The sequence below is a fragment of the Myotis nattereri genome (assembly GCF_964212035.1).
Source record: "Myotis nattereri genome assembly, chromosome: 2".
Classification (NCBI taxonomy): domain Eukaryota; kingdom Metazoa; phylum Chordata; class Mammalia; order Chiroptera; family Vespertilionidae; genus Myotis; species Myotis nattereri.
In genome coordinates, this window is record NC_138076.1 from 3,593,533 (window position 1) to 3,613,597 (window position 20,065).

At 42.5% G+C, this 20,065-nt stretch overlaps 1 long non-coding RNA gene across 1 annotated transcript; it reads right to left on the bottom strand.

Annotated features, from left to right (window-relative positions):
- Positions 1-1,417: 1,417 nt before the first annotated feature.
- Positions 1,418-6,563, bottom strand: LOC308514793. Its single transcript, XR_013995618.1, has 2 exons — positions 5,893-6,563; positions 1,418-1,696 (listed from the first exon to the last, which is right to left on the bottom strand). It is a non-coding gene; the product is annotated as an uncharacterized lncRNA (long non-coding RNA).
- Positions 6,564-20,065: the final 13,502 nt, after the last annotated feature.

The following is a 20,065-nucleotide window of genomic DNA, read 5'->3' on the forward strand; positions in this document are numbered from 1 at the left end:
TTATTCTTTTTCAGATGATTTGAGGTTAATTTCTGAACTTATATTCAAGCTCTTTCTAGTAAGGGAAGCTTGAAGTTCAAATGCTTGGGTGTGCAGATGGTACTATGGGGAGTGGGACGGAGACATGCAATCCCATTCCCCTCTCAGTTTCCCTGGTCTCTACTCTGTTTTGTGAAATTGCTCCCTTTCTCTGAGAAGAAAAGCAAGCATGTCTGCATCTTTTCTTAGGGAAGCACACATGAGCTTCTTCAACTCTATGGACCGAGTCTCTTTGCAATCCAAATAAAGCCGTTCACCTAGCGATTCAGATCCAAGCAATGGGACGTCCTTTCCCTTGAACTGTTTTAAGCTCACAGGCTTCTTGGCTTCCTGCTTCCTTGTGTTTTCTCCCTGAACTTTTCACTAGCGAGTTGTTTTCTTCTGTTACATCACAGCCAAATGTGCATGCATTCACTTGTAGAAAAGAGCATTTCTGAGTGGGGAGACTTGTCTCAGAGATGAGCCGCTGACATATGCATGTCCAGGCAATGCTTGCAGCTGAGAGTGGTTCGTGTATTAACTGTGAAACAGCCTCATGAGGCGTCACCCAGACCAGCTCTCCTGGCTTTAAAAAAGAATCCACAGGAGACAGGGCCTAGCACGACTGCTAACAGGAGAGTGAGGTCCCGCAGCGCCCAGCAGAGCTTTCAGGGTTCCTGGGTTGCTTCCCGTGCCCCTAAATTACTCTGTCATTGACCAGTTAAGAAATCTTTTCTTCCAGCTGGTGCAGAGTGGAAGTAAAGAGAAGCAGCTAGAAAAGGAATATATGTAAATGCACGGTTGCACTTCCTTCTACCCTCTGGGTTGAAGTAACGATAGGGATGACCTGCAGTGAAGCTCTGCATTTCACATAGAATAAACCTTCTCTGCCTGACCTACTGCCGTCACAATCCCGAGTCAATACTTTCCAGCCCGTAGTTTCTGAACCTGTGCTCTGTGGTACGTGCTACGGCAGAGCCGGACTGCGGATAGTCCTTGGCTTGAGGGACTTCTAAGCTCACTTCACATTTGACTTGAATATTTCAGTTGCAGGGATTTCATTTGGGGGGAGTTTCTGTCTAACTATTGAGGCAGCCTAGCCTAGTAGTTAAAAGCTTACGTTTTACCACTCAAATAGCTGAACATTAGAAAAGTGACCTAATCGTTCTGAAATCTGTTTCTTTATCTACAAAAGGTAAAAACAGAATCTCTCATTTGGCTGTTATAAGGATTAAGTGAATGGGTATTTATTAAGTACTTAGAATGGTGCCTAGATTCAAATAGTTGCTAAAAAAAAATGAATAAAATACCCTGCTTATCCCAAAGATAAATATAACATTAGAAATTTCAAGATTATACTTGTCATCTGTGGTTGTGTAACAATTAGCCCCAAACTTAGTAGCTTAAAACAAATATTTATTCCTTCATCATCTTGGGGGGTTCGGGCCCCGACATGATTAGCTCTGTGTCTCGGGCTCAGGGTATCTAACGAGGCTGCCACTGTGCTGTCAGTGGAGGCCGAGACATCAGGACTTGACAGGACGAAGATTGGCTGCCAAGCTCACCCAGGTGATCCTTGAGTGGGCCTCGGGTCGTCACCAGCTGTTGGATGGAGACATAAGTTTGGTGCCATGTGGGCCTCTTCATGCAACATTTTATAACATGGTAATGTGCTTCCCTGTAGAGGGAAGGACGGAGTGAGTGAGAGAGGGTGCCAACATGGCAGTCACAACTTTTTGAGGAAATGACAATTCATCACGTTTACTGTATTCTATTCATTAAAAGTCAGTCATTAGTCCAGGCCACATAGAAGTGGTAGAAAATGTAAGTGCCAGGAGGTGGATTTCATGGGGCACCATCTTAGAGGTAGCCAATCACTGGGACAATTGATCTTTTTAAGCCTGTGAATGCTAAATACAATACACTTCCATTAACAGAGAACCTGAAGCCTCTTTTTTTTTTTCCTTCTTATTTTTCTTTTTTTTTTTTTATTATTAGTTAAGGTATTACAAATGTGTCCTCATCCCCCCCTTTAACCCCCAACCTCCCCCCCACACACAAACTCATGCTCCCATCCCCCCGTTGTCCATGTCCATTGGTTTGGCTTATATACATGTATACAAGTCCTTCTGTTGATCTCTTCCCCTTACCCCCGCCCTCCCCTACTTTCCTTCTGGGGATTGATAGCCTGATCGCTGTTTCTCAGAGAAACAGCGAACCTGAAGCCTCTTAAAAGCGCCAGAGACTTGGCAATTTTTGAGTGTCCTTCCTTTGGTCAAATGATATTTGTTTCTGATGTCGGATTATTAATTTTTTTCTCACTCCATTGTCTGTCTTTGAAAGATACAAAGGTCCCTGGTTACGTTAAGGTTGACACACAGGTGACTTCCAGCACTGGGAGCTGACAGTGTCTTTCCTCAGACTTGTGTGGAGCAGAGTGCAGGGCACTGGCTGTCAATCCCAGGAGAGGGGAGTGCCGGCACCAGTCATCAGTCCCAGGGGAAGGCTCTGGCTGCATGACCATCACTGTGCCAGCCACCGAACTTGAAGTCCAGATACCTCTGATCATGGTGTCTTGGTGTCAGGCTCAGCAAGGAAGGCACAACACAGCTGAGCACCGGATGGGGCAGCTGTACTCCCATAGAGAAGGGACAGAGCAAGACCCGCCTTCATGGTGGCTGTCTGTCCGCCAGTCCAGTGGTTCTCTCTGACATGCTTCCCTCTCATTCCACAATGCAAGGAGCCCGTCCCCTCCCCATAGAGAACAGATGCAGCAGTGAGGTTGGCCAGGCACCAAATGTTTCGGCTTAAGCAGAACAGGGAGCGTTCCCTGAGCCCGAGACAAGGAACAATATTTCGCCCACACTGAGGCCAGCCAGGCTGCGGCCCGATCTGACACAACTCGGCACACGTGAGGCTGCTTCCCAACATTTCCATCCCTGTGTGGCCTCTTGTTGCTCAGCTTTTTTCTTCTTTCTTTTCATAGAGAATTTAGCTAAGACCACAGCTTTTGGAAGAGTTCTCAGGGAAGCCCTAACACAATGGCTTCTTTGTCCTCAAGGCCCCAAAAGTATGATTCAGAGAGTATTTCTGCCCTATGAGAAGCTGTGTTATGTCCTCAGTCATTCACTTACAACTAAACCCTAAGGATGGGTCATGACATGAGGTAAAGAAAAGTGCACTTTGAACTTTGTAAGGATCATCAACCTATATCTTTCCAAATGTAAAGAGGGAAATAATGTTCTAAAACAAGGGATACTATTGATTTTATTTGGTCTTGACACAGTGGTTAGGGCTGCCAGCCCACCTTGTAGTAGAAAATCTTGCACAACTTTTTGACTCCCCAGAAAATTTAGTTGCCCCTTGGCACCCATGGGGGATTGGTATCAGGATGTCTATCAGAAACCAAAAGCCATGGACGCTCAAGTTCCCTGCATCAAATGATGTAGATCAATGCATACAGCTCGTCCTCTGCATCTGCCACTCCCAAATGATCGAAAAGCAATGCAGGTATTTATTGAAAAAGAAATCCATGTATGAATGGACCCACGCAGTTCAAACCCATGAGGTTCCAGAGTCAACTGTATTATGTTTTGCCCAGATCAGTCCCATCCATCACACAAAATTGGAATTTTACTGCCAATTAACTTGTGTGCACTTAGAAAATTCTCCTTGAACCACATGCTTTATGTGAATTATTTCTGAAGTGTATTTGTAAGAGAAAACACTTTCTTTTTTATGGCTGTTTTTCAGTTAGAATTTCTGTGCTTATATTGTGCCTGACCTCTTTTAAAACCTTAATTTAAATGAAGAGGAAAGAATTTAACATTCTGTTGCAAAGTCCATTCTAGAGGCAAATGTTTTTCAGTTCAGTGTTTCAAAAAGGTATGGAGTGGCTCTGAATTGTAATTAGAGTAGCCATGAACTCTCCTCTCCAGGGGTGAGTGGTGAGGCCCAACCTCACAGCATCTTTGTGACAACAACGACAAACAGAGTTATGTTCCTGTATTCCTTCTGAGAGCAAAGTAGAGAGACATAGTCTAAGAGACTCACTGGTTAATTTTTTAAACCTTTACAGTAAGTGAATTTTTGTTGGAGGAAGTTATTATTTCTCTTGTCTCTGTTTAGATTATCTGCATAACCTCAGCTTCTCATCCTAATTCTTCCTTATTACTTCCAAACCCTTTTTAAAAATTAATTATCCACTCTTCAGTTGCATCCCCAACTTCTCCCTCCCCACCGCAGCCCGTTTTCCTTTGTGTCTGTGCACATGCCCACATCTCCTAGTTAGAAATAAAAACGAAGTAGAACTTTTCCTTTGGCCATGCTATTTCCCCAGGGAACTGACCTGCGGTGCTCCTTCCTAATAAACTTTTTGAAAGAGAAAAATTTTCCAGCTTCTATACCTCAACTTCTACTTTATCCCCTGTCATTCTTTAACCCTCAATAATCTGCCTTCCATCATAACTCCATAACAAGTGACCTACAGTCTTGCAGGTCACACGTGACTGAATAGTAATATGAGCAGGGGTCCTTTCTCAGGGCTCACCCTCCTGGGTAAGCGGTTGATACCCAACACTAGTGCACCATCCCTTTTGCAGGAACCAGTCACTCTGGCTTTCTGCACCCAGCATTTGGTAGTCCTTGTGCTTGAGCTGTTAACTATTAATTTCCCCCTTTGTTATTCCAAAAAGTCCACAGTGGGCCATCTTCTTATCTCTGTGGTCTTCTCTTGGACTTTGTAGCCATTTTCCTAACTTCAACCATTTCTTTTTCTGTCATAGCCCGAATCTCTCTTTTCAATTCTATACCTGACACTTCTGATTTAGAGAAATCTTGACATTAAAGCTTTCTTAGTTAATATAAGTTACTTAGTCAAGTAAATTATCAAAAAGGAGAGATGGTAACAAAAAAATCATAGTACTATTATAAAGCCACTTGCTTGGTGTCCACACCTGAGCTCTACAGACATACAAGCAGAAATAAACCTAGGAGACACAGCACTATGAAAATGAAGTGCAGAGTTGGGCTTCCATGAATGACACCCCATCCCAGTGGCTGTCTGCAGAAGCTGCTGCCTTGCCAGTACCAGGATGCACCACTGCAGATTTAGCTCAAGAATCCTGCGTTCTTCCGTAATCTGCATCAGCTAAGTGAGTGATCGGCATCGGCCTACGGACATCAGTTCCTAATTACAACCTTGAATGAGGTATATCAGTTGATCGGCACACCTTAAAGGACATGGAGAGCTACAGGTGGAAGGCAGTCTGGGAGGCAGGGTGTGGCTGTTCCGCTCCGGCAGGGCAGGGAGGGATGTGAGCAGGGCCTTGAGGTCAACATTGAGTGAACCAGTTCATGTTGGCTGTGCTCTTGGTCCAGTCAATGATGATTCATTCCATGCTTCCCATTCTCAAACTTCCATAAAATAATAATAGGCACCAAAGGAAAATGCTCTTCCCTAACAAAATGCAACTCTCTCTCGTACAAACAACAATATGCTCTATCTAGAGGGAGATCCAAAATATGCTGTATCCTACACCGGCTTCTGGTGATACCCCTTCCTTCCTGCCATCCTGTAAGCTGTGGACAACATTATGAAAGTTAAGCACCACCTGCAGAATGGAAGATCCTATTTAAAGCAGTAGCGAAAGGGGGGAAGGATAAAGAGGAATGTTTCATACTGCAGCAATTGAAATATTTGTAGTTCCATAGCCTTATTTTTCTACAACTTTCATGAGAACATAGGAGGCATTTGTAACTTCTTCCCTTTACTGCCTGTATTAGCCAGGGTTGTCCAGCAAAAAGGAACCAATATGATCTGGTTCTATCTATCTATCAATCATCTATCTAAGCTGTTATGAGGAATTGACTTACCTGATATGGAGGCTGAGAAGTCCCAGTACCTGCAGGCAGCCAGCTGCCGACCCAGGAGAGCAGATGGTGTAAGTCCCAGTCCGAGAGCCTGCAGCTTCGGGACCAAGGACGAGTGGATGTTTCAGTATGACTCTGAAGGCTGGAAAAGACCGATGTCCCAGCTCAACAATCCAGCAGGAGAAGCTCCCTCTTATAAAACAGAGTCCACTTTTGTTGTTGTTCCAGTCAGGGAGATCGGATGAGAGCCACCCAAATTAGGGAGTACCATTTGCTTCACTGAGTCTACTGCCTTAAATGTTAATATCCAGAACCCCTTCACAGACACAGGCAGAATACTGTTTGCTCCGGTTTCTGGGCACCCTGGGTCCTAGTCAAGTTGGCACATAAAGGTAACCATCACATCACCCATTTTGAACTGCCTTTTCCCTCAGATGGCAATAAGCAAGTCAGGATTTATTCTCTGTGGGTGACTCAGTTCTTCCCGGTCCTAGAATTGGAGGTAACCCAGAGGATCCCCAGATTTTTAATCATATTCTTTTCTGTCTTCATAATATAGCAGTTACTCTATTTCCCCTTAAACTGTTCTAATTACCCCAGTAAACACAGCCCCCCCCCCTTCCCCGTGTCGGTCCTGTGGCCTGTGGACCGCCGAGTGACCTGCTCTCATCTGCAGGCGCAGCAGGTCCGTTTTATTTTCTCAGCTGCGAGCCTTTCTCCTTTGGTGCTGATTCAGCCACAGACAGGCTAACCCTGTAGTGAAGGGATCTGAAAAGAGTGGCTCAGGCGAGCTGGTGGTTTCCCTCTCACAGGCATTCAGAGTTGTCAGGTGGTCGAGGGCATACAACCTCTGCTTAATGAGATTTTTCCAGGATTCCATCAATCTCGTCCTGTCATGTTGCTCTGCTATGCCTTAGGGTCTTGTCCGCGTGGCCAGAGAGGCTCACGTGCATCCACCCTGTGAATTCTGGTCCAAGTGAGTGTGTGAAGAAAGGGAGTGAAGTTCAAGCTCGTCCATTATAAGGGATATGATCTGGAAGTTGCACGCCTCATTCTGCTCACACCTCATTTGCTAGGACACGACCACATGACTATATCAGATGCAGTGGGAAACTGGCACTAGGGATCTCCAACTGGGCGGCCATGTGATAAACAGATGCTCAGGGTGTTCGATTCCCTTATCCACAGGCAGAACGGGGGCATTGGTCGTGGGGAAGTGATCAGTCTATGCCACAATACTAAAACCTCTGAGTATCAAGTTGCCAATGGTCCAGGGACGGGAAGCAAGAATATGATGAGAAGGAATTGGGTGTAGGAGTGAGAGATGCCACCTCCGCTGCTTGGTCCCAAGGCCTGTGTATTTAGCATCACATTCCGGATGCTTTAAAGTGTACATCACAGCTGGAAGGACAGTGTTTCGGCCACGCCGGGAAGGTAAATCTCTCCAAAGCCCAGCCAGGGCTTCCCTGGTGGCCCTGAAATGCTGTGCCCACCCACCTCTGTGTGGTTCTAGCACAGCGTGCGTGTGAACGTCCAGGCTCCTGTTCTCTTCCTCAGCATCTGGCAGAGTACTTCTCCTAAGAGGCTATGAGGGAGGGCAGGAGGCAAATACAGTAAGAGCAGAGATGGTGAGGATTTGAGTCGTCTGCTCATGCAGCTTACGCCTGCTTGTACCCACAGATGATAATAGCACTTTTCAAGAATGCCGATACTTTCCCGAACTGATGTATGTCTGAGTGTCCTAGTAAAGGGGCCAACTTCTGAGCACTTAGAAGACAGAGTTAAAGGTGGTTTGATGGGTCACTCATTAAAAATTTAGCAGAAATATTTATTCTCTCTATTCTTTGTTATATATATTTCTCTTTTTCTGGTTTAAAATCCTCCGAATTGTGAACAGTGTGAGTTTCCCAGCCAGACTGCCTGGTGTTGAATCCTGGTTTTATACAAGTAGCTGTGTGATCTTGGATACGTTGCTTAACCTCTGTGTGCCCTAATTTCCTTAAAATCGAGTTATTATAGTTCCTAGTAATGGATTAATTGTGAGCACATCTAAAGTGGGTAGAAGGGTGCATAACACAAAATACATGTCAAATCAATGATACCTGTTATTATTTTTCCACCTACAGGTCAATATCTCTAGTTTGCAAAAAACAAAACAAAACAACAACAAAAAAAACCTCTCTCCTGCCCTAACTGGTTTGGCTCAGTGGATACAGCGTCGGCCTGTGGACTGAAGAGTCCCAGGTTCGATTCTGGTCAAGGGCATGTACCTTGGTTGCGGGCACATCCCCAGTAGGGGGTGTGCAGGAGGCAGCTGATCGATGTTTCTCTCTCATTCTCTCTCATCGATGTTTCTAACTCTCTATTCCTCTCCTTTCCTCTCTGTAAAAAATTCAATAAAATGTATTAAAAAACAACAACCCTCCCTCCTGTTGCTCTAGCCTTCACTTCCCCTGTTGTTACACCAACCCCGTGTTTCATTTCTGCTAAGCTGGACTGCATTACATTGCCTGATAAGTCTCTCACTTTCACGTTGGCCGTCTTCTCCTGACATGTTCTTTCTTGGACAGTTGCTTATTGGATTTCACACGCATTGCGATGTTGCTACCGGGCGCCGCTGCCATTCTGAAATCTCTCCTGCTCTTTTCCTGTCTGAATATGATCTTTCCTCTCAAAAATCTTTCAAGACATGTTTTCCCAGGATACCTTCTTAGTAAACTAACTGCTTATAATAGTAGACACACCTTAAATGAATACCTACCACATTTAAGGAAACCTTTTTCTGCTGTGTATAGAGCTTTCAAAGAAACAGACTTATACATAGATGGTTCCAATATAGTGCTTTTATGTTGCTAGAGTCATGCTTCGAGTTATCTAGGTTCAGAAGATAAGTAACTTAGCTCCACGTTGAGAAGCCAGGGAAGGCTTCCTGAGGAAGTGATGCCGGGACTGAGATGTAGAGAAGGCTGTGGAGGTGACCAGGTGAAGTCCAGCAGGAGGGATCAGCTTAGGGAATGACGTGTAGTTCAGGGTTTCTGGAATGGACTCAGTCCGCTGGGGCTGGGGTGGGGAGATGGTGAGAAACAGGCACTGGAAAGGGAGAGCCCAGAGGACTCTGTGCGAGGGAGCCAGGGGCTTGTCCATGTTCTTAAGGGGCCTTGAAGGCTCGTTAGCAGATTTTTAATTTAGATACTTCATCTTAGCAGCAGTATGGAGTGAGGCTTCGGGAGCAACAAAGACCGATTCAAAATATATTGCCATCATTCAGGTGAGTGATAGAAAGGTTAGGACTAAGTAGAGGCAGATAGAAAAGAAGAATTTATTGGAAAGTTATCCATGGGAAAAATTAGAAAGACTATAGGATCAATTAATTCTGGGAGATGAGGAAGAGGAAGGAGGTAAATGCATCTTTCAGGTTTTAACAGGAATAACGGGGACGTTGGCCAGGCTGAGAATATCACTAAGTCTGAAATCACTCTTGTCCAGACACAAAAGAGCAGGCTTAATGTGTCTGCAGTGGGACTTGGCGGATCGTACACCGACCTCTCAGTTCACTTTCAGAGACCTCACTACCTGAGGGGAATGAAAATTACAAAGGCGGATGTATGTGTATGTAATCCCTCCCACAAAGCCTGTGTCTACCTGCCTACCAGTTGTTCATCCCATCTGATTTGCCACTGCAGAAAAACTGCCACAGTAGCAAACATCTAAAATAAAAGAGAAAATCCTAAAAACAGACAGACAAACAAACAAACAAAAAACCAGAGAGAAGGAAAGAAAGAAGGGGGAAAGAAAGAATGAAAGACAAAGGAAAGCCAAGCATCCATGTGGAAGTTGGGTTTATTTGAAATTAAAATTCGATAAAAAAATTGACATTGGTGAATACAAGGTGGGGCAAACGTAGGTTTACAGTCGTGTGTATGGAACATAACACAATAATTAATAAATAATAAAAGAATAAACTCTTTGCTTCCCGTACTCACAACTGTAAACCTATGTTTGCCCCACCCTGTATGATAATGTGAAGAGCAGACACCTAATAATGAACAATTACTTTCCACTTAAGGTCAATAATCTCTACTTCATTCTTTAAAAATATAATTTATGTAAATGACTGCGCACTATAGATACTCTATTCTATATGGACAATTAATGGCAGATGGAGTCATGGAAGACAGGCCAGGCGGAGACCCTGACAGCTGGGTTCTGGCTCTACCAGGTCAGAAACTCGCTGGACAAGTAGACCCACCCTTTAATCTCATCTGCTCATAAAAGTGATGGTTTGTTTCTTGGAACTGGGTTCAGGCATGGTTGCCTATCAAGTCCTCAAATCAGTCAATGACATAAAATGATACAGTGGTATAAATTAACACTCTGGAGTATATACTGTTAATTTCCATCTCTGCTGACAGGGACTATAGAGATAAAAAAGGTATGAGTCAATAGTCCATTAAGGCATCTCAGTAGTAGATTCAAGGGTTAAGACTTGATAAAGAATAATGCACTACCGAACTTCACGAGGTGGAAATGGGTTACTAAGTAAATGTAATCAGAGAGCATTTTACAGAGGAGGCATTTTATAAATATAGGTTGAACGTACAAAAGAGCCCAAAGCCTTGTCTTACTGTTTGCTCTACATTTACATTAAAATGTTTTTTTATTATTGTTCTTCTTCAGATGTTAATAGTTGTGTCTGCTTTTAGCAGTTGAACAACCCACATTTCCTCAGTCTCTTGTCTGTAATTAACATGTGGATAATTACACATATACCTGTAATTACAGGCGTATGAAGAGGCCAGTGTTGTTCAATTTTAGCTGCTTCTTATTAACAGACTCAAACTGTTGATTGAAGAGATTAATTTCCAGTTAATTTTACACTACATGTGAATGTTCAGTAATGCGAGCTTTAAAATAAAAGTTTTGAAAAGAGGAAATTTTTTCTATTTAGAGGAAATTTACATTCATGGAGATAAAACAGTAGTTATGCTATGATAGGCACAGCATAACACACTTAAAATTAAGAAATTTATAGAAACTTTGTGGCACCTATACCTGGCTTTCAGGATTCATTACATTGAAACATTGCAGATCATCGGTGTTGCAGGGGTTTTTTCTTTTCCTTTTTTTTTTTTTTTTTTTGGTAGAGTTTCACATATAATCTTTATAGATCAGTGATGGCGAACCTATGGCACCCGTGTCAGAGGTGACACACAAACTCATTTTTTTGGTTGATTTTTCTTTGTTAAATGACATTTAAATATATAAAATAAATATCAAAAATATAAATCTTTGTTTTACTATGACTGCAAATATCAAAAAATTCCTATATGTGACACGGCACCAGAGTTAAGTTAGGGTTTTTCAAAATGCTGACACGCCGAGCTCAAAAGGTTTGCCATCACTGTTATAGATATAAGTGAGGGAATAGGTTGTTCACAACACTGAAATTTAGTTTGGGAACTGATTAGATTTTTGAATTCATGTTTAGTTGCTAAATAGCTTTCCTCTTTCCAGACCACCATGTCCTTGAAAAGTTAATTTTGTTTCATCTCTGGGTATAGGAGGCTTGCATGACAATGGGAGTTGAAAGCTTCCCAGGTAAAGATCCTTCAAAGAATAAGCAACTCATGCTAGGGAAGGATAAAAGTCAACACTTTATATCACTCAGCTGCTTTTAAGATTCCATCAAATGCATCCCCTGCAGTTGAAACTGACTAGAGCAGCCTCCCAGCAGAGTTGAAAAATCATAAAACAATGACACTGCTCCCTTTGTTTCTGGCGCTTTCAGACTGTAAGACAGCAGTCCCGCGGCGGCCACTTCCTTTCTTCCCTTCGGGCGCCGGGGAAATCTCCCACTCGAGGCCAGGCATCAGCAAAAGATACTTGGTTTGTGTTATCAGCGAGGAAAAGTGCAGTTTCTAGTATGAATGTGCCATGTAATTTATTCAAGGACAAAAATCTTTCAGAACACACAAAAGGAGTTCATTGCAATTAAAAAAATATTAACTTGTAATTGAATTATTTTTACTAATACTTTTCATCAGATGCCCAGAATTAGAATTTTTAAAATCTGTATATATATTATGGCAATGCCAACAGTGTATTTAAAAATAAGCACTTGCAAAAATTGAGGGGGCTGTCTTTTCTTCTTTCTGGGATGTTGCCATTTAATCCTTGACCTCACACTGAGTTTGCTCCCGGCTACCCTGAGTACCTAAAGGAAGGCTTCCCTCCTTCCCCCACATGTGTGTGGCATGTTTCTTGGGAGCAAAGGTATGGAGGGAGCATTAGGACAGTATCCTCAAAATGCAAAGTATGGTTTTGAATGGAGAAGCTTCCTTAAAATCTGATTGTAGCTGCTTCACCAAAAAGATAATGAATGGTGCCCAAGACCTGCCTTCTGTTATATTGCAAGCTAATAAAGGTTGACATTAGTTCTCTTAGGTGTTCATTGAGTAGAAGTTTTGCTGTTGATTTACCTTTTGAGGTTTAGTTTTTAAAAATCCCTGACAGTCCTAGCTGGTTTGGCAAAGTGGTTGAGCGTCAGCCTGCAGATTGAAGGGTCCCAGGTTCTATTCCAGTCAAGGGCACATGCCTGGGTTGTGGGCTCGATCCCCAGTGGGGGGCTGTGCAGGAGGCAGCCGATCCATGATTCTCTCTCATCATTGATGTTTCTGTCTCCCTCTCCTTTCCCTTTCTCTCTGAAATCAATAAAAATATATTTTAAAAAGATAAAAATAAATAAAAAATAAAAAATTCCTGACATTGGCACTGAAAAGACCCTGCCATAAAGTTCACTGGGACAAACAATACTAATCTGGTTAATTTCAGATGGTTCATTGCATTTTGTTCACTTATATTTTTCTGGATATTTCTTTTTATTCATATAAACACCATAATCTGCTGAGTGATATTTAACATCCATTACTTTTCATTTCTTTAAAGGTCCTGAATGTTAGGAATTATCACCACATCAGTTTCTTTGTAAATGGTTTTGATTAGAATTAAGCTTAAAATAAGTTATTATGTTGTTTTACTGTAGTCCCTATAACATGGACAAATACATCCAAGGTAACTGTATCCTACTACAGTAGCTTTATTAATACTGAGGCTATAGTTTAAAAACTGCACGAAGAATGAACCCTCTGTGTATTTGGCGGAGGTATTCAAGTGCACACAATTTTTCACCTCGATAGACACTGGGGAGAGCTCCCATTTGAGGAAGCTGACATAATTACCCTGCGACAAAGACGGAAAATTCCACAAGGAGCTGGAAGGGCCCATCCACTCCGTCTGCTGTCATCTGTGGCAGTTAAAATAGTGCTTGGACCTTCACAGTGACCGTGGTGGCCAAGGAAATGAGCCTCCCTCTCAGCTGCTGTTTATCTGTCCCTCAGCTCCCCCTCAGCCAGGCCGCTAGACTTGTCTACAGTGGGCGCTTCCGGCCCCCTGCACTGACGAGGATTTATAACCCCTGCTTACCAGGTGCGCCCAAACTCACGAGTACTAGGTAATCACTCCGATTTCTGTCCACCAAGATTTGACCAGGACAGGGGGCTCTGGTGTCCCCTCCCAATGTCCCTGCCAGCTCTCAGTCACCTGCAGAATGATGAAGAAAATGACATTTTGGGGACCTAATGTAAAATGTGCACCGAGATGTCTTTGGACACTGCCCCATTTCTTTCAACCTGTAACATATAAACAGAGCCAAGTCAGTGCGTCTGCTTCTAAAATGCAGCATCAGGGCAGCTCTGGCTCCTTCCCCAGCAGGCCCACGGCCCAGGCCCCCGGCACAGCTCCCAGGTGGCTGCGGGGACAGGGACATAACCAAGGGGTGTCAGACCTGAAAACGTAGGGTGCTTCTCAGAAACTAATATGGGATGCCCTCCAAGACCAGCAGAAGTGGGCAGAGTCTTGGGGGGGCGGGGTGCGGTCTAGGAATATGAGTAAGGGAAGAAGTCAGTGGAATTTGGATTATTACTTGTTAAAAAACCGTAATCATTGAGAAGAAAATTCAAGTGATCCCTGCCACGGATGTTCTGAGTTAACTGTCAAGGCATGGTTGGTACTTGTTAAGACTTTTTGTTTGTTTTGTTTTTGGTGCACATCTCTAAAAATTGACAGTTCATGTTATTTTTTTCATTTTGCTTTTAGCAGATCTAAAAAATTCTTGGTCTTTGGAAGGTGGGGAACATACTAACTTGTTTGAAATAAGGTATATATAATTCAATGTGCCTACTAATTAATATCTTTCTCCCTTTGAAGTAGAAGTTATTAAAGAGCATTAAATATTTTAATGGAATAGTTTAGAAATAAAAGACATTTTCTGTTAAGAAGGTATACTATTCTCCAGAGACAGCTACCAGGTGTTATTCCTTTATTCATTTAGATAGCATCCTTCCAAGAGTTATTACCAACAATTTAAATCAAACTGACTTCTGTCAAAATAACTGGAAAATTAGATGCAGTCAGCAAAGAAGGGAACAAAGATGAAGATATTATTTGAGTTTTAAAGAATAATGGGGAGAGAAAAAAATGGTATCATGAATACATCATAACATAGATATCTGATGTTTAAATAATGAACCCAGATTTCATCAGTCAAGGCCAATAACAACTGAGATACATAAATTACTATAGCTTGCTACTAAGAAGTCACACTGTTACCATATAAAACAGCAGTCACCAGAAGCCAGGAGCAGGACATGAGTCAGCTTGCACCCTTGTATGATCATGCTAGATTTAGTTACATGAGATGATTGATTTTTAAAATGTGTTGAGTTGAAAACATTTACTGATTTTTTAAATGCAAAATCAGAAAGTTCTGATAGTGTCTGTGAGAATTTCTTTTCATTAGACAAGATTCTACTAATTGTTATAATATATAGCCTTTGTAGCTCAAATGACCCAGACATAAAGAATTGCAATAAATTATAAAACTTCAGAAAAACAAATTTGGATTGATTTCAGCATTTTTGTTATGAAGATTACAATCACAGGGTTAAATCACAGTGCCCATAAAATGTTTTGTGAGAGAAAATTAGTCATTAATTCTGTGAGGACATTTATGGAGATATCCATAACTCATGCATTAAACAAACCTTTTTCAAGCTCTTATTATGGACAAGGCTGCTTGCCAACTGATGGGCAGGGCGTGAAGTTGAATAAGACGTGGAGGCTGCATTGAAGAGGTATACGGTTTTAATGCTACAGCTAAGACATAAAAAATGGGGTCACTAATATACAGAATGACAGTATTACCCACGTATTTTTAAAGATTTAATTTGTATGTTGAAAATAACCTAAACTTATACACTAGATCTGGTGTCTAGATCCAGACAAAAACATCTATGAACACACAAGATGATGGTCATTTATGCACTCTCTAAAGACAACAAATCAGGTTCTACATCCTTAGATGACATCATCCGAGCTATGGCCGTCCCAACCCTGTCCCTGTTGAGCATCGTCTGTGAGTTCACCACTAAATACGGAAACTGAGTTTAAGACAATGTTGGTGCATTCCAAGTAACCTTAGAATGTTCAGATGGAAACACGAACACACTTTTTTGGAAAGATGTTAGGTTACCTGAGACCCTGCTATCAGTTGACACTGGGCTGACCTGTGTGCATTGCAAAGAGCTCCTGTGGGCTGCGTCCTCCCTGGCAGTGGAGAAGGGGCGCAGCTGCAGGGGCAAGTGATCCAGGAATCCTCTGATGGGGACCATACAGGGGCCGCGTGGAGGGAATGAAGATGATGTCCTGGTTACTATAGTCCGGCCCCGCTGAAGCTCCACACAATATCCTGTTTCTCCAGCTGGGCACACGCACCAGGCAGTGATTCACTGGAAAATGCTTCTTCCGGGGAATTTATGTGACTGCAAGGCTTGGGGGTAAAGATTTTAAAAATAAAAAGAAATATTCCTGGGCTGCAGGAGAATGTACTCATTGCATAAAACATAACATTTAATTTAAAAACTTCAAAGAAATGTTAGGCTTGCAGTGGTCCTTTCCATGTGTCCACTCGATCCCTGTGGGTGCAGGTCAACCTCTTCTGGTCTTAGGGGGACTTGGCTGACAGTTTGCGAAGCACTGGCTGAAGGGTAGACTGCCTCCCTTCCCCTGAGGGTGGAGAACAGACTCAGAGAGGTTAGACCATGTGTTGGGCTCAGAGCTGGACCACAGCTACTGCCCTGTGGTTTTGAAAGGACTTTGTCTCTGTAACTTTGCTTAAATATCAGAACTGCTGTTGAGTAGGTAGCATAACCATTGCATTTTATAAAAGGTTAAGCCAGGGATTGGCTATGGCGCGACCTTCTCTCCGAGGTAGTTCAGCGTCACAGCTAAAGGCAAACTCAAGGTCCTTGATTCCGATGACAGTGACATTGAATACAGCCACTGCAGTGCTCAGTTTGGAGACTCTAATCCCTGAAACTGACCGGACATCATTTTCCTTTAGTGATAACAATAATGAATGTCAGTATAGTGGTTCACTGTATGTCCCTGTACAGAAGAACCCGTTGACTCCTTTTCTCACTTGTTCTGAGGTTATGTTTTTGTTATCTCTACAGCACAACCACCTACTGATTTTTTAGAAGTGATCATTAAGAGCCTTTTCTCTTTAACACCCGACACTTGTCTTTGTGAATTCATACCTCCAGAGAAAATGATGAAATTCATGTTAAACTTATTTGTCTTTAAAGACAATCGACTCCATTTGGTGGTCTCTGTAAACATCCAACATTAACGTTGGTGGAGGTCATTTCTGGCCATTGTGTTCTAGCCAGACATTCATTTTTCTTCCACATGAAGTAATTGAGAGCCATTTCACAATATGAAAGTCTTGGTAAGTTCTTAAATCTAAGACAGCCCCTTCTTATGTCGGTGGGCAGGTGTGGTAGGCTAATGAATGGGTTTCTGCAGCAATGAAGTCAGGATAAGGTCAGGATGTAGAAGTGTGGAAGAAGAGCTACTTTCAGGTCACACTGAGGAGCACTCATTTTCCGGCATTTGTAGCTGTGTAACATGAAGAAGTCAAACTCCATTTCCCTGGTGCCAAAGCCCCTGTGCCCCTCCGTTCTGTTTCTTTATGAAGATCGTGCTGTGCCTTCCTGGTAATATTGTGATAAGATTATTCTGTCACTTTGACTACATGAGTATGTCACAGTTTTATAATGAGTAGATAATATATTCTAGGGTAAGAGTACACCTCACACACCACGACAACTCATATACAATGTAAACATATTATAGTGCATGCATATGTAAAATGTATGTAGACACAAATATACATTTCATTCATATTACATACCTATATATACATATAGACAGACACACATACAGACACATACTTGTATTTGTGTAAGCTTTTAACTCCCTGTGTAGCAACACTCTTATCTCTGTATAAACTTTGTTATCTATATCTATCTGTATCATCTATATTCATATAATCTATCTATCTATCTATCTATCTATCTATCTATCTATCTAACCAAGTTCTGGTCTAAATTTAGTGTTTAGAAAGGGAAAGAATGGTTTACAAAGACTATAGAGATTAAAGAATAAAAAGGGTTGGAGAAAAATGAACATGTCTTAGACAAAAGGAAAGAAATATTTTAAGATATAATTCAGGGTCAGATTCTTTAGCATCTTGTGAGGGGGTGTCAGGATGTGTAGCTATTTTTCATCCCCTACTCGTTAGCTCTTCACTTCTGCCTCCACCAATAGGCTCAGGGATGGGCTCCTGCTCTTGGCAGAGGCACTGGGAAGCCCCCTTCACCCAGGCTGTAGGTAGGTCCTTGCGCTTTGCTGACACTGAGATGTTGGCTTTTAACCTGCTGTGGGACATCTTGTTTAACTCTGTAATCTATTATTTCTTGGGCTCAACCTCCTTTATTATCTGAACCTAATGTGGGTTTTGGCTTTACTGCCCACCTGCAACTTGAATGTGCTACTCACCTAAAATGTTTGATGGACAGGTTTATCTGGTGCTCAGGATGAATTGCTCTGAGACTGAAATCATCTAGCCTCCTGTACTCCTTAAAATTGTGCTATGTTTGCTCTCATCCTGCTTACCTATCCCCCCCCCCCCCTTGGTGTGTTCAATGTTTATGGTCTGGAATGGGATACAGAGAATGAGGAATAAAAAGGACAAATAAAATGTCATTGGTGAGCATTAACAATGCAATTTCAGGAGAGTGGAGCGACTAGAAACAGTGAGAAACACTTGACTTGTATCACATTCTAGATCATCTGAATAGGAAAATTAGAAAAACAATAAAGAGTGGTACTGCATTTTTCTTTGCAGAAGGCTAGCAAGAATAAAAGGGGTGATTTGCTTCATTTGTAGTATTATTTAAAAAGTAAGAGATGAACACATATTTAAAGAAACCCCAATGTACAGGGTGGACGTAGAACTAGCCAAAAGGGAACACAGAATTGATTGCGTCTTGTCAAACAGGAGGCATATAATGCATGATGCAGTCATAATTGAACAAGCCCCCCCCTCGTAAAACCTGGTTGCATACCATATGAAATGCATATTTAAATCTTTCAGGCATCATGACACAAATATGCCCATCCTGAGTGTTAAATCGTCAGCCCGCACTGAGCATCCACTGAGCTGTGAGACTGATCCAGGGGCAACAGCTGCTTGGACACTGGGACTCTGAGAGCAAGCTCCAGGTTCCGAATGAAACTGGGGGCCGGGTTGAAAAGGGTGTGTCAAGAAGTTAGAGGTCAAAGGCAGTATAAGGTCAAAGCTATGCAATTTCCCAAAAGCCCAAGACTGCATGCAGGTTGTAGGTCATGAGAGGGCAGTCCACACAGCAGGCCAGCCAAAGGGAGGCGGGGAGAGTGGAACAGAATTACATGGTATACACAAGAGCCTTCATTAACCCCTTACTCTGGAAAGAGCCAAACTTGGTGTCTGGGTTGAAAGCAGCCCAAAATATGGGAATCAGGGTAGGAATGAGGGGCCAGAGCTTTATCAGTTTTATTTACTTCAATTTCAGGTGCTTGAGGCAAAAGCAAACGAAAACAAAAATTAATTTACTAGTGAGTGTTTGGTGTCCCGTATGAAGAGTTCTGTTCTTTCTCCTTGGGCCTCATTTATTATTTCTTCCTATCAGCTATTGTAAGTGAAGGCATATTAAAGCCTGTGCGCCAAGGACTTTCTATAACTGACTTTCTCCATTCTTTGATGTTTGGCTTATCCTCATGTTAGGATAAAATATATTAATTGATTTTTCCGAAGTTATTCTCCCCGCAAATGGTAGATTTTTGAAAGACCTGTGTTTGATATTTCTCACTCAAAGGCCATAATTTCAGATTGACTAGTCTGCCTTCAAAGCATGTTGGCAAAGGAGAGTGAAGTTAGCACTCATGTCTGATCACCGTTAGGGGAGATGCTATCAGAAAAGTGGCTCTTATTTCATGTACTAAAAAGCCCAAGATTAGGCTATGCATAGATGCGGAAAACTGAGAGAAGCAGAACTTAAACCCTGAATTGTTTAGCTGCTCTGACCGGAGGTGGTCAGAAGTTCCTCAGGTGGAAGAAGATGGTGGAAGAAAAGTGCCCAGACAGTTGTCCAGGTGTGACCCCAGTTGCCACTCGGATCATTACGGCCACGACCTGAGTTACTGAGAGACGCCCAGCTTGTCCTTTCAAAGTAGGCCCAGCAGGGACCCAGAAGGAGGAAGCCTGCGTCTGCTTAACCAAGTTCTGAAGGTAACCTGTGGCAGGTCTCTGCACGGTGCTGCGTCCACTGCGCAGCCTCAGACTAAGACCAGTGACGGCGAACCTTTTGAGCTCGGCGTGTCAGCATTTTGAAAAACCCTAACTTAACTCTGGTGCCGTGTCACATAGAGAAATTTTTTGATATTTGCAACCATAGTAAAACAAAGACTTATATTTTTGATATTTATTTTATATACTTACATGCCATTTAACAAAGAAAAATCAACCAAAAAAATGAGTTCGCGTGTCACCTCTGACACGCGAGTCATAGTTTCGCCATCACTGGACTAGAGGCTACTTCCTGTGAGGGAGGGTGGCTCTTGCTCCTGTAGGCGTCCTGGCTCATCACCTCTCATCATCTGAGTCCATATCACATCTGGGAGGGGGGAAGGTTGCCTTTGCCATCTTTCCATATTACCCAGTCAAACTGGGGTTCCC